The sequence below is a fragment of the Panthera tigris genome, chromosome E3, assembly GCF_018350195.1.
Source record: "Panthera tigris isolate Pti1 chromosome E3, P.tigris_Pti1_mat1.1, whole genome shotgun sequence".
Lineage (NCBI taxonomy): Eukaryota > Metazoa > Chordata > Mammalia > Carnivora > Felidae > Panthera > Panthera tigris.
Genome location: NC_056675.1, coordinates 2,681,961 through 2,695,006, shown reverse-complemented (window position 1 = coordinate 2,695,006; position 13,046 = coordinate 2,681,961). Strand labels below are relative to the sequence as shown.

Here is a 13,046-nt window from a genome sequence, read left to right as displayed (position 1 = left end):
ATGATTGAGATCATGTAAACGGTGATGGCAGCTGGACAGGGCGTGCGCCTCGCCGGGTGCTGGATCCACGAGGTTAGTGCCCCGGGCTCGGGGCGAGGGAGGGGAGAGCCGGCACTGCCTTCGAGGTTTCCGAGAGGGACCTGGCTCCCACTCCCAGAACACTGACCGCGCACCATCCACCCTTACTGAGCCTCAACAAGGACCTTGTAAAGGAAGGATGGGGAAGCCGAGGCCCGAGGACAGCAGCCAAACGGAGGAGGTGGGTTCTGACCTAGGTCGGTTCCCGGGGCCTGCCCCCTGCCGCCTTCCCACCCCACGCAAGGAGGGCCGGAAGAGTGAGAAGCCGTCCGGAGGGGGCGTGTTCTCTGAGAACACGTGGAAGCACGGGTGTGCAGTGCCTGAAGCGGCCCAGAGGCGCCCTTTGGGCACGTTGTCCTGAGGACAGGTGGATGAGAGTGAGGGGGGCATTTCTACTTTTATTTTCCGATGCAGCAGCCTTGGGTCTAACTTACAGGGCTATATGAGAGCGTAGGGGAGAAAGAGGTCCTACTGTGAACTGAACACCTCCTGCGGGCCGAGCACCTCCTGTGGGCCAACCTGGGCCCTCCTGGCACTAACCCCCCACCGCCCTCTGTGTGAGGTGCTCTCACTCATACGGTTGGGGAGTCTATGGCTAACGAGGGGAAGTCACTTTGGTCAGCGATGAGGCTCCGCTCTTTCTAGTTGTGAAATCTGGGCAGATTGCTGACTCTGAATTCCCATTAAAAGTTAGAATTCCCCTCTCGCAGGGTTGTTGCGAGGGAATGAGATAATTCACACACTCAGAAAGTGCTGGTTTCCTGTGCTTCGGACCAGCTGGGGAGCACCGCCCCAAACTACCCTTGCTCTGCACCCCAGTTGAGTCGGGGCCATATTTAACCTTTTCCTTTCAAATACAAACATGTCTATTATTTTCTTTGCAGATAGCGAGCCACACCCATACGCCCTCACAGCATAGGCAAGAATATGGCACAGGCAACTTCTTGACTTCGAGACACTCAGAAAATACCCAGAGTCTCTTTTGCTACAATTTATTTTACAGTTCAGAAAAAGTTATGGAATCTTGCTTGGAAATTAGAAAGCCAAGCCAGTATACCGTAAGTAGTAAGAGAACCATGGATATCACAGCTACTCCAAAAGGTCCAGACACACTTCTGGGAATTTTTTTATTCCAGTATCATCCTGGGTAAGTGAGGCTCTGATATTGAGTCATCTTACAGTTGAAGGAACTAAACTAGGGAAGTTTAACATACACAAAGTAACCATGTTAAAGCCAGAGTAGGAGTCTAGCTCTCCTGGGTGCTATTCTAAGATTTTTTTTTTTCCCCACCAGATTATGTTGCCTTTTACATGACTCATTAGATTACTGTCTTCAGGGATGTGTTTAGACTGTGGCTATTCTTTCTCAAAAAAAAAATAATACAGAAAAACCCCTTTATAATGCTGGGAAGAGGCCAGCACACAGCTGAAACATTTCTACCCAAAAGGGCCAATTAATCTCTCCATTTAATTTTATATCGAGCCTAAAAAAGATCTCAAGAAGAGAACGCTTCATCCCTGTATATACTCGCTTTAATAAATCTTTAGCCGCAAATGTGAAAAATTAAAATAAAAACCTTCAGCCATATATTGTAGAGTGCCTGACTGGTTCAGTTGGTAGAGCATGCTACTCTCAATCTTGAGGTTGTGAGTTTGAGCCTTATGTTGGGAGCAGAGATTACTTACAAGTAAAATCTTAAAAAAGAAAAGCCGGGTATTCTAAAAGACCCTGAGGTAAAGGGATTTTGCTCCATGAGAGCTGACTTACGTTTCTTTAAAAAATGAGCTATGGCTATCTCCTGGTTTCAAGAGCAAGAAGAATCTTCCCTGCTTAACTAGAGAGAGTGAGGAGTTTTACAACAAATGATCATTTAACTGGAGTTAGAACTGTCACTGAGGCCACCCCATTGTCCTGTTCTAAAGCGTCGCTACTCCAAGGTGTGGTCCACTAGCCATCAGCCTCTCCTGGGAACTGATTCGAAATGTCAAATCTCAGGCCCCTGCAGGATCTGAATCTACATTTTAATAAGATCTCCAAGTGATCCATATATAAATTAAAGTTTGAGAATCACTCCGTATCTCCTGAGAATTGAAGAAACATGATGAATATAGCTCTCTGTTCTCTTCCTCTCTCTTTATTTTTCTTTTGGTTCATTCTGTCTTCTTTCTCATCTTTTGCCCTTAATGAGATAAAAAGGGAAAGTTTTTTAAATGATAGAATTGTGATTTTATTTTTTTATTTTAAGAGGAAAATCTGCAACGTCGTAGAACACCAACATACTCAACTGTTACAAGTTAAAAACCAAGAACATCCATATGGCACTGTGAAAAAAATGTTAAGAGAAACAAGCAACACACTGGAGGAAGTATTAATCTTTCTACATAAAAATAGCTTTTGTAAGTCAATAAGAAAAATAGATGAACAATTCCTATAGAAAGAGGGGCAAAGAACATGAACAGGAATGTCAGGGGGAAAAAACGTGTTTCAAGAATGCTCAAAGAAATCAATCCAAGAAATGAAAAATTAACAAGGCTTATAAAAATATTAAAGCATTGAAGACAGCAAGTGTTGGTGAGGGTGTGTGGAAATGAACGCTCATACTATCAGTGGAAATATAAATTCACAGACTTTCTGGAATGAAACCTGAAATTCATAGCTAAACTTCGAATACTAATTGTCTTTGGTCTAGCCATCCACTTCACAAATGCACAGAAATGTGTGTGTGAGGTTGTCCATTCCAGGATTGCTAATAATAGCAAAAAAAAAAAAAAAAAAAAAAAAGTCAATCTAAATGCCCATCCAGGAAGGTTGAGTACAATATGGCACACCCATACAAGAAAATCTCATATAACTGTTAATGAAGTATAAGTATTGATGTAGAAATATCCACTATATCAGTTTTTCTTTTTTTTTTTTAATTTTTTTTTAACGTTTTATTTTTATTTTTGAGACAGAGAGAGGCAGAGCATGAATGGAGGAGGGGCAGAGAGAGAGGGAGACACAGAATCAGAAGCAGGCTCCAGGCTCTGAGCCATCAGCCCAGAGCCCGATGTGGGGCTTGAACTGACGGACCGAGAGATCGTGACCTGAGCTGAAGTCGGACGCTTAACCGACTGAGCCACCCAGGTGCCCCATCAGTTTTTCTTATAAAGTTATGGAGAAATGTATAGAATAATCCCATTTATGTTAACTTTTTTTTTTTCCCTGAATGGATGGATGCCAAATTGTAATGTCCTTCAGGGCACTTGAAATTGCATGCTTTTCTGCACATTTTAAATTTTCAAATGTGAATTATATTTTTATAATCAAAAATAAACTAATAGAGCTGATTTTTTAAAAGCAAAGGGTTGATAAGCCTAAGTCATTTCTTACCTGTAAGTCATTAAGAAATGTCCCTTATGGGTTCTCGGTGGTTCTTCTGAGAAAAATATTCCCCAGTCCTATTAGAGAACAAGTTACAGCATGATCTTGTCCGCAAGGGGATGGTGTGCCCCTCCACGTGCAAATCAAGGCAACGATCGTGGGGATTCCTTGCATCTGGTTTGCACAGCCTTCTCCTGATGGGCGGTCTACCCTCTCTAGATGCCTGGGTAGTTCACTCTAAACTCCCTGCCAGCTGCTAATCCCAGCCCAGCCTTGCCTTTGTTCTGTTGCCTGGCAACCCATTAAGGAGCCACCAGGTGCTGCTTTTGATCCCTAATGGGGCGTGGGCTTTGGTTACTTTAGAGCCCACTGAGCTGAGAACTTTTTAAGACGCTAAACTCTCGTGAAATGCTCTTGTTAAAGAAGCTACGAAGAAGAGAAGTACCAAAAACGTACCAAGCCTCCAAAAACTTCTCCCAGCCTTCTCTAAAAATAACTACCCCTCCCCTTTCAGACTGCTTTCAACTGTATAAAGTGGAAGTTCTCAATGTGTGGTCCCAGACGGGCATCAACAGCATCACCTGGGTAGAAATGCAAATTCTGGGGCATCACCCCAAACTACAGAATCAGAAGTTCCAATCAGAATCGCTGGGGGGTGGAACCCGGCAAGCTGTTTTAACAAGCCCTCCAGAGGACTCTGAGGCTCGCTGGGAGTGTCCAAGAATGATTGGTGGAAAGTAATTCCTCCTCTTCTTAAGTTTCAGCAAGTATTTATTAAATTGCTGATTTGGGCCAGACCCAGTGCTAAGCAAGAGAGAAATAAACAATTACAGGAACCATACGATAAGCGAAAGCACTTTAAGGAACATCTCAGAAGGATTTCACAGCTGTGGGGAATCAGGGAAAATCTTCCAGGGAAGTAAAGTCTCGACAGAAACCTGAGGGATAAGTAGGAGTTGAATCAACAGCCTGGAAAAGAAGGCAGGATGTTCCAAGCAGAGGGAAAGCCATGTGCGGAAGTTCAGAGTGTAAACTTCAGCATGAGAACAATGAGCCCTCCTGAGGTGTTTTTTTTTTTTTTTCTTTTTTCTTTTCAATTTTGTATTTAAATTCTAGTTACTTAACATACAGTGCAGTGTTGGTTTCAGGAATAGAATTCAATGGTTCATCACTTATATACAACACTCTGTACCCTTCCTAACAAGTACCCTCCTTCAGGCCCATCTCCCATCCAGCCCATCCCCCCACACACCTCCATCAACCCTTGTTTGTTCTCTATCTTTAAGAGTTTCTTATGGTTTGTTTCCCCTGCTGAAGGTTTTTAAACAGGGGAGTTACATAATCAGATGTGACTCAGCAACATCATTCAGTCCGTGGATTAGGGTTGGGTCATCAGAAGCCAGGATGCCTGAGAGGAGACTATTGTGGCCATTTAAATAGGATACGCCAGAGACAGTGGGATGGGAGAAAACAGGAAGATTAAGAAGCTATTTTGGAGGTGGGATCCATAGATAACAAAGGATGCTGTGGACAATGACACCTGTTTTCTGGCTCTCGCAGCAAGAAAACTGGCTGTTTGGCTTCTTAAGCGAGCCAACACAGTTGGAGGAACAGAATTTGAGGGATGGGGGGGTGGAAGAGACCACCTGATCTGCTTTTGAATCTGTTAGATTCGAGATGTCTGTGTGACGTCCATCGTTAGACAGCAGGATGTTTGTGGGTACAGTCAAGGAGGGAGCAGGGGTGGAAAGCAAGATGGGAGAGGGTGGGGCCTCCACGATGGGGAAACAAGTGACTTTGAGCAATCTACAAAAGCAAATACAGCAGAGCATCCAGAAGCTAAGGGCTAAAACATGACTCCCGTGCTTAGTGACAAGATGCTCCTCCAAGACCTGGGATGGCAGTGTCTGTGGGAGCCTGAGCTAACCCCAAGGGTGGGCAATTCAGGTGCCATGTTCAAGAGGTTTGGGCGAGGGCAGAAGATGGCAGGGAGATTCGGGCTTGAGGGAATTCTCTTTTCTGTAGAAAAAGAGAACCAGGAGGAGGGGTTGGTAATCAATAGTTCAGAGTCCCGAAGACCCCCAGGAACGTCTTATGAGGGGAAGGCTCGGCCTTGGCCAGGGGAGAGCTGTCCAGTCCTCTGCAAAGGGAAGTTGGGGCGTGGGCAGGGAGCACAGCTTCATTGGTCAGTGGTGAGGCAAAGCTGAGGAAGAGGCAGCTGATACTTTCTTCTCTCTGTCTCTCCCCAGTCGCTCTCTTCAAAGAGGACCTAGCTACTTAAGGGGTAGAAAGAGGAAGAGAATTGCCAGCCTTTGAGACTGGAGTATGGAAGGTTTGAGATATTACTTTGGAGAAGGGGACAGACGTTAGCAAAGGATTCAGTAGACATCTCTCCACCTGGGGTTCACATAAGCACTTTATTTAACCCTCACAACAACCCCTGTGAGACAGGAAGTATGTTTTTGCACTTAACTGAGGTTCAGTAAGCTTAAATCTTTTGCCCGGGGCTACCCAGCCAGTCACAGGTAGAGCCGGGATTTGAACCCTATCTCCTGACTCTGTCTCCTGCCCTTGGAGCAGATGCGACAAATATGGTACAGTCAGCATCATGAGAACTGGTCAGTAATGGGTCTTAAAGAGCATCTGGTGTAAAAGAGGAAGTTCTAAGTCAAATAAAAGAAAGCTCTTACGTCCCTGTGGGAACAAGGCAGGAAGTTAAACGGGGGAGTTAGGGCTGGTATGAATACCTCTTCAGTCGAGTCATGTGCCCGAGGCACCGGGCTCTGTGTCAATTCTCAGGAGCATTCCATGCGGGGAAAGCTGTGGTTACCACTGAGTCTTGCTTGCAGTGAACTGTAGGCAGGCTTTCTGCAGTGTCGGTCACTGGCCCGCATTCCGCACTCTGGAGCTATATACAGGAGTCACCAGTCCCTGCTCAGTGCCCAAGACAGTGCGTGGTGCACCACAGACAATAAACACTTGTTGGCAGGACAAATGGCAGACGCTCTGGCCTGAACACGGCAGGGGCTGGATTTTAATCTAGTTCCACCGTCCACCAGCTGAATATATGTTTGAATAAGGCACAGTCTCTCTTTTGGCTCCGTTTCAACCCCAAATGTGATGTGAAGCAGTCACTTCGCTCACAGGGTCTGGGGGTCACGAATTCAATCAGGGCACGGCAGGAAAACGGCTAAGGCCTGGAATCCCCCAGAACTTTTCGCTCAAAGTCTGGCATGTGAGCTGGGATCGCTTGCAGGCTGGGCTTGACTGGGACTATTACACAGACTGCATGCATGTGGTTTCTCCGTGTGGTTTGGGCTTCCTCACAGCATGGCGGCTGCGTTCCCAGAGCAAGCATCTGAGGCACAGTTTTCCGGAAGCTGCATGGCCCCTTCTGCAGTAGCCTTGGAAAGCCGTCACATCATTTCCACTGCAGTCTGTTGGTAGAAAGCAAATCACTAAGGCCAGCCCAGATTCGAGAGGAGGAGCAATTAGACTCTACCTCTTGATGCGAAGAGGCAAGGTCACACTGCAAAATAGGCAAGATTGGAGGTATTGTAGCAGTCATTTTGCAAAATACAATCTGCCAGAGATACTTCCTGAGGTCTCTGTGAGATACTTGGAGGCAGGGTACTTTTCAGGGGCCGGAGAACAGCCTTAGAAACCGTGGAATCAGAGTACAAATACAAAGCCCTCCACACAAGCCATTCCTTCTACTAGGTGGGCTTCATGGACTGAATTCCGTCCCTCCACAAGATTCATATGCTGAAGTCCTAACCATACCCCAGAATGTGGCCATATTTTTAAAAGGTAATTAAGTTAAAATGAGGCCATGAGGGTAGGCTCTAATCCAATCGGAACAGTGTCATGATAAGAAATGCAAATTGGGGGGGGGGAGGCACCTGGGTGTCTTAGTCGGTTGAATGTCCGACTTCAGCTCAGGTCATGATCTCACAGTCTGTGAGTTCAAGCCCCATGTCAGGCTCTGTGCTGACAGCTCAGAGCCTGGAGCTTGCTTCACATTCTGTGTCTCCCTCTCTCTCTGCCCCTCCCCTGCTCATGCTCTGTCTCTCTCTGTCTCAAAAATAAATTTTAAAAAAACATTTAAAAAAATTTTTTTAAAATGCAAATTTGGAAAGACAAGGAGATACCAGGGATGCATTCACAGAAGAACCACCATGCAAAGAGGTGGCAAGAGGGTGGGTACCTGTGAGCTAGGGAGAGAGGCTTCAGGAGGAACCTGCTAACCATAATCTTGGAATTCCAGCCTCTAGAACTGTGAAAAAACAAGTTTTTGCTGGCGAAGTCCCCCAGCCTGAGCAAACCAATAGCGTGGATGACTAGGTCCCTTTAGCTATGTGGGCAAAATACCCTAGAATTAACATGCATTCATAGCACCGGACCTGTGGTTCTCACTTAGGGGACATCTTTACATGCCCATACTCCTTGGCATTTCAGCTTCAACTGGGACATTTATTATATGAGTTTTTAAAATTATGTCACTTTACCCCCAATTGTCCTTCTAACTGCTTTTTTTCCCTCTCTTATGGGGCTCGGGATCCTTAGCGAGAAATTTGGGGGTTTGTATATAGGTTTTTACCTTTTGTTCCCCTGAGCTCTATTCAAGTTAGGAAGTGAAACAGAGTTTATCTGCTCTGTCATTCTGAAAAGTTCTTGGATGAAAGATAAGCATCACCACCGAGTCACCTAGGGATTGTGGGAAGTAATCTGGTGACACTCGTATATGAAAAACCTTAAGAAAGTTCATATGCTTTGCCCCCCAAATCACTCTCCAATAGAAATATCTTTAAATTGATGCCAAATGTGAAGATTCACGTGCAAGAATGCATGTGCTTACCTCTGCATCATTTGTAATAGGAAAAAATTAGAAGGAATTCATATGTCTAAGAGTAGGAATTATTATACATTATGACTTATCTACTTTGTGGCATACTATGAAATTATTAAACTATTTTTCAAAGAAAATGGGAAAATGGTCAAGATTATTTGTGCTATTTTTCTTTTGCAAAATTTGGAATACCTGGATATATATTGGAGGGATGAATCAACTATAGATAAACAAACTTTTTTTTTTTTAACATTTATTTATTTTTGAGACAGAGAGAGACAGAGCATGAACGGGGGAGGGTCAGAGAGAGGGAGACACAGAATCTGAAACAGGCTCCAGGCTCTGAGCTGTCAGCACAGAGCCCAACGCGGGGCTTGAACTCACGGACCGTGAGATCATGACCTGAGCCGAAGTTGGCCGCTTAACCGACTGAGCCACCCAGGCGCCCCTAAACAAACTTTTTAAGAAAGGACTGGAAGAGGGGCGCCTGGGTAGCTCGGCTGGTTGGGCGTCCGGCTCTTGATCTCACCTCGGGTCATGATCTCACAGTTCATTGTTGCAAACTATGAGTCAGGAGTTCTCTCTTGTCCAGCAAGAGAGCGGATGCAGAATTGAATACGAGAGAGGCTAATGTCTGGGAGGAGACAAGAGCCCTGAACAGGGATTTCATGTCCGTATTTATTGAGCTCTCAAGATCTTACACATGTGGTGAACATGGAGAAAACAATCAGACTGTTATTAACTTGCACGTGTAAGAAGCAAAGGGTCTGGGCGCCAGATGGAAAGTAGTTTCCTGTAACAAGTTACTCGTGATCCCATTTTAATATCTTACTAACTAACCTTGGACACTTTTGCCCTGTGGGGGCAGCCTTCGGTCCTAAGCTTTTTTTTAACCCATTTATGTAACTATAAGGAATTCTTGAACCTGTTTCCCACAGTTCATGGGATCAGGCCCTGTGTCAGACTCTGCACTGACAGCACGGAACCTGCTTGGGATTCTCTCTCTCTCTGTTTCTCTCTCTCTCTCTCTCAAAATAAATAAGTAAACATTGAAATAATTAAAAAAGGACTGGAATAAAATGCACCAAAATGTTAATAGTGTTCATTCTTTATAGGATCATAGTTTTTTTTTTTCATTAAATTTTTCCTTAGCTTCTAAGAAATCTAAGATGAATACATATAATTTTATAAGAAACAATAGGAAAACTAATATAAGTTGTGCTTTAATGTGGGGGTGGGACCAGCCACTCTCCCCACTCACACTAGGAGGGAGCAGCCTTGGTGTAAACTCCTACTCGGCAATGTTGGGAATTTCAGTAATGCTTCTCCTTACCTTGTCTCCTTCCTCTCTCTTTCATTTACCTTCTTTTCTGAGAAAACATTGCAATGGAGATAGCCTCCTGGCCCCGTTGACTTCATCCTGGGACCGGCAGTGACACCAAAGAACATTTAGTGAGAGCACAAAGAATCACAAAATTCGAGAGCTAGAAGGGGCCTCAGAAACCATCCAGTCCAGCCCAGTTCTCTGTCCTGATGTCAGCCGGAAAGCAAGCAATGGGAAACAGAACATCCCAGTTTGCCATTATAAGCCATTCTGGGTCTCTCAACCATGAAGTTGTCTGAATCATTTTTGAAGCTCTTTGTATTTTCAAGTCTGTACTATTTCCATAAATCTGCTACCCACTGTGGGAAGCACAGGATGTGGGGGTGGGAGGGGGGGACATGGTTTAATAGCAACACATGTGAGAAAGAAAAGGCTCCGGGCTGCTCTCTTACCGCCTCTCGCTCTGTGGGAGTCAGCCGCGTATACTGGTGGTCCCGGGCTAAGGCAGGGCCAACATGGTTGTGCAGACAGAAGGACGAGCTGGGCAGAGCTGGGCCAGCTTGACCACAGCTGGAGCGATGTGTTCAGTAATGGGTGGCATATCTTAAGAGGGACAGCCACAAGCCAGAGCTGTAAATCCCAAGTGAAATGGTTGGCACGACAAAGGGTCTGTGGACCAAAACGGGAAAGACTTGAGGTGAATCTGGCGGCTCTTTTTAAATATCTGACTGTGTGCCCGTGTTATCAGACTTCACTTCCACACTGGGGGGCGGGGGTGGGCCCTGTACAGAGATCAGTTGAAATTCAGTTAAGGGACAACTTTCTAGCATTTGGAGCTTTCCCCCTACTGATGAATAAGCTTCTTTGAGAAGTGGTGAGTTCCCCATCATTGGGGCTGGTAAAGACCAAATGGCCAGGTTCAAGGTTGTGATGTGGGAAGGAAGGCAGCAGGTGGAGGCTTGGACTCAGCAAGAGTTAGGATTCCTATCAACTTCCCTTTCAAATCCGAGATTCTGCCTCAGAATTCTGTTTTATTTAGTAACACTGTGTCTGCGCTGTGCCTTATCCATAAAAAGACTTCTGCGTAAATGTTTGTGGCAGTTTTATTCACAATAGACTCAAATATCCTCAATAGGTAAATGGATAAACGGCACCACGGTCCCACAATGAAATACTATAGATGGATGAAAAATGACCCAACTACTGATTCACGCCACAGCAGGGATGAATCTCAAAAACCCAGTGATGAGAGAAAGAAGCCAGACACCAGAATGTACCCATGAGGCTCTGAAAACAGGCAAACTCATCTACAGCAATAGCAAGCAGATTGGTTGCACAAGCTGGGGGCTGGGGGGTGACTGACTTCAAAGGGGCACATGGGGCCCTTTCCTGGGGCAACAGACGTATTTGCATCTTGACAGGGACAACGTTTCCGCGAGCATGTACAGTCGTCAAAGCTAATCCAACTATGCAATCACAGAGTGTTTATTTCCCCCAAAGTTAATCCTATAAAAAATGCGATGTTTTGTACACAGAAAAATTTAAGGCAGCTTTCTTTTTGCGTGAAATAAATATTTCAAAGTTTTTCTTAAACATGGAGGTTTTGCCTCCTCTCTCTGGTGTTCTGTGACTTGGTCCAGTATTCTGTGACCCTGTTCACCGTCTCGACACCTTTCAAGGATTTGGATGTGGTGCTTGTGTCCCTCTTTAGCTGTTACTTCCACGCTGAAGGACACCTGCCTCCCCACTGTGACTCTTCCCTCCCCAGGGCCACTCCGGCTTGCTCGGGACATTCCTCATCTCCACGTTGTCTGTCTCAAGATACACAGCGCATCTCTCCATCTGTGCATCGCACAAATAGTTTTCGAGCACCTACAGTACAAGACACACTTCTCAATTTTGAGGAGTTCGCTGTGCAAGAGGCCAACTTTAAGCAAATCATCTTTACATGATTCAGAAGAGCCACTTTTAGCTCTGAGCAAGCAATGATGGCCGAGCCATGTCCGCGGAGGTATCACAGAGATGAGTCATTTGAGCTGCGATTGAAAAGGTGCTGGGAACTCACAAGATGGTGGTATTGTCTTTAGAGGGCAACGCAGCCTTCTGAGGTGTGGAGTGACGAGGGGAGAGGGGGAAGATTAAGAGGAAGCCCTGGCACCAGGGTGGAGGCCGTGGGGACAGGACAGCAGAAGGCAAGGCATTTCACAGAGCAGCAGGACGATGAACTGTCTTTGATGAACTGCTAGGATCCAGCATTCTGTCCTCATCTTGGCTGACGCGTTCCAGAAATCGTGCACAGTGCCTCCTGTGCCCCTCCACGGGTCATGGCTGACAGCCCCACCATCTTTTTCCCCGGATGCTCTACCAGAGTTGGGCCCAGCGAGGCCCATTTGCCACTTCCCTGTCCGCGCACTCGGCCCTGAAGACCTCCTTCCGTTTGTCTCCGTTGGCCTGGCATCTCACCACCCAGGAAGGTCCAAGGTCGTGTGCTGAGTCGCTGATTTCACTGGGCATGTTTTCCCCCGCATCATTTGCAAAAACATCACAAGGCCATTTCCAAGGCTCCTTGCCGGGGTCCCCAGGGTTGACACCATTCTGGCCACTGATGTCTGTTCATCACTGCTCTTTTCTCCCTGCCCCTGAGTCATTTTCTTATCCATTTATCCATTAAAAAAAACCCATTCTGCCCACTCCACACTATGCTAACTAAAGGTTTCAAAATATGTTTTGGTGCAGAATCTCATCAAGGGCTCTCTAAAAATCTAAAATATTATTTCCATGTGTTTCCTCTTGTATGTGTTTACTCTCTAACAGAGATGTCATCAGGCTCTATTTCCTGTACCAAAATAATGATGCTTTTCGCCCAGAATCTTTCATTTCCTTTGCTGTTGGACGATCACACTACTTACTCGTGACTCACAACCTTGCCCAGAGCAGAAGTGACATTCACTTGGCCATTCTCAGGGTCCTGCTAGAAGACCCGCCCCGCCTTGACGTTTTCACAAATGTGCTTTACCTTTACACCCTGAAGGCCCAGGGCAGCTTCCGTATGAAGATGCCCAAACAGATCTAGGTAAGCCAATTACAAGCTCTTTTTTTTTTTTTTTTTTTTAAAGTAAACTCTATGCTCAACGTGGGGCTTGAATTCACGACCCTGAGATCAAGAGTCGCACGCTCTACCGACTGAGCCAGCCGGGGATCCTGCAAACTCTTTTTTTTTTTTTTAACTGAGGATATTTTGTTCAATGAAATCTTAAAAGGAGATGTATTCATTTAAAAAATAATAATTTGACTGCCTACTCTGTGCCCTGCACTTTTCTGGGTCCTTGGAATATATGAAGGACCAAAGAAAGTTCCTTATCTGTGGAGCTGATACACAGTAGGGTGGGGAGGGGAGAAGAGGAGAGACAAGGCAATACATAATAAATAAG

The 13,046-nt window shown here is 45.5% G+C and overlaps 1 long non-coding RNA gene across 1 annotated transcript; it reads right to left on the bottom strand.

Moving 5' to 3' along the window:
• Window positions 1-2,081: 2,081 nt before the first annotated feature.
• Window positions 2,082-3,670, bottom strand: LOC122234739. The gene is made up of 2 exons (XR_006212665.1): window positions 3,452-3,670; window positions 2,082-2,258 (listed from the first exon to the last, which is right to left on the bottom strand). It is a non-coding gene; the product is annotated as an uncharacterized LOC122234739 (long non-coding RNA).
• Window positions 3,671-13,046: the final 9,376 nt, after the last annotated feature.